Below are 1,791 nucleotides of genomic sequence, written 5' to 3'. Positions count from 1 at the left end.
TCTTTTACTTTAATTGATTAATTTAGTGGATAGGTCAACCTATATCATTTTCAGCTAAGATAGCTTTATTTTTATAACAGGATGATACACCTTTGGAACAAATTGCCTTCAGATGTGGTGAATGCAGTTAATTTATGGAAAAATTTGATATTTCAATGATAAGTGCTGTGTTTGAGGGTTTTTTCTCTTTTACTTTAATTTATTAATTTAGTGGATAGGACAGCCTAGATGGACAATAATATCCCTTGTTGTCCTTTAATGTTATGTTATCTGAGAAATGATACAAACTTGCTGGAAAATAGTTAGTAGAAGGCTACTAGGATGATTCCTGGGATGAAAAAAAAGTTATTTTACTGGGATAAGTTAATTTATTTACTCTTGAGAAAAGAAGAGAGAGTTGATCTTATTGAAGTTTACAATATTATGGCCTGATAATAGAATAATTTCTTTATGCTATCTATATTCTGAAGGTAAGATAACACAAGTTCTTTAACATTTGGAAAAAGATAGACTAGGATCCAGTTAAGGGTTTTATTTTTATGACAGGGTAAATGACTCATGGAATAAGTTGCTACTGGTAATAATGGAGGTCATCACTTTAAAACAAATTTATGAAGTGAATTGATTACTTCCTGAAAATAATGGGTGGATTCAAATTTTTATTTTTCTCAAGGAAGAGTGTACAAGAACATTCCTAAAGGATACAATGGTCCCTGATTTAAAGTGTTTATTAATTATGTACAGTTGTAAACTCTTTCGTAAGGCCAACTTTTTTGGTTTAGCAAAGACACATACTATATTAGAATTAGTAGCTCATTCTGATGATGAAATATTATGTCAAGACCCCTTTGCTTCACTGACATTTTTTACATCATATTTCATTCTTATTCTTAACTCAAATTAATTTTTTAGGAGCATTTACCCCTAGTTAGTACCTCTTTTTACTTTTTTCAATAGTTTATTACTTCACCAATACTATTTATGTTTTAACTTAATAATAATATGATAAATAAGCCTAAATTAATCGTAATAAGATTAGGATACATTTCTGTCTTTTATTATTATTATTACTGTATTATTAATACAATTGCATCTAGTAAAACTTACTTAAAACTTGTAAAGTAGACCAGCTGTTTTACTTCTTAAAACTGGTAACGCGCCATCTTACAAGTTACAACTTACAGTACAATGCGTATTTGATTCGGTGCAAAATTGCATATAGGTTCATAATATTTATCATAAATATGATGGCTACTTAAAAATCGAAAGTGGTTTATCATTTGAAGTGAATAAATTAATTATTGTGTAGTTGTTTTTTTGCTATAATAAGGAAAAATAAATAATAGATAAGTTGGCTGTAAATGTACCGTCATGCAAATGATTGGTCAAAATTTCAGCTGTTATACTAGACTTTCGACAAAAAAAATTTTATTTCTTTCCTTTTAGTTATTTTTTATTCTAAAATGTTAGATTTGGTTTATTTTTATACTTTAATAATATGATTGCATGGTAAAGGATATATACACACGCAATTCCTAGAAGGGGTAAGGATATGATAATTTGTAAAGAGCACTTTCCCTAAATCCTGTAGCATAATTTTTGGAACCTCCGTTTTCCACATCATTTTTCTGCGTCACCAAACCTTTTGCCCATATGATATTGTTACGTCTCCGTTTGTTAATTAACTTTCCGTAACTTCGTTCCGACGAAACTTTAGCGACACAAATTCTTTACTTAATAAAACTGGTTTATTCTTTCCGAATACAACTTTACGATACACCTATTTTCAAC

Source organism: Limulus polyphemus, unplaced genomic scaffold (genome assembly GCF_000517525.1).
Source record: "Limulus polyphemus unplaced genomic scaffold, Limulus_polyphemus-2.1.2 Scaffold4058, whole genome shotgun sequence".
Classification (NCBI taxonomy): Eukaryota; Metazoa; Arthropoda; class Merostomata; order Xiphosura; family Limulidae; genus Limulus; species Limulus polyphemus.
This window is presented reverse-complemented; position numbering follows the sequence as displayed.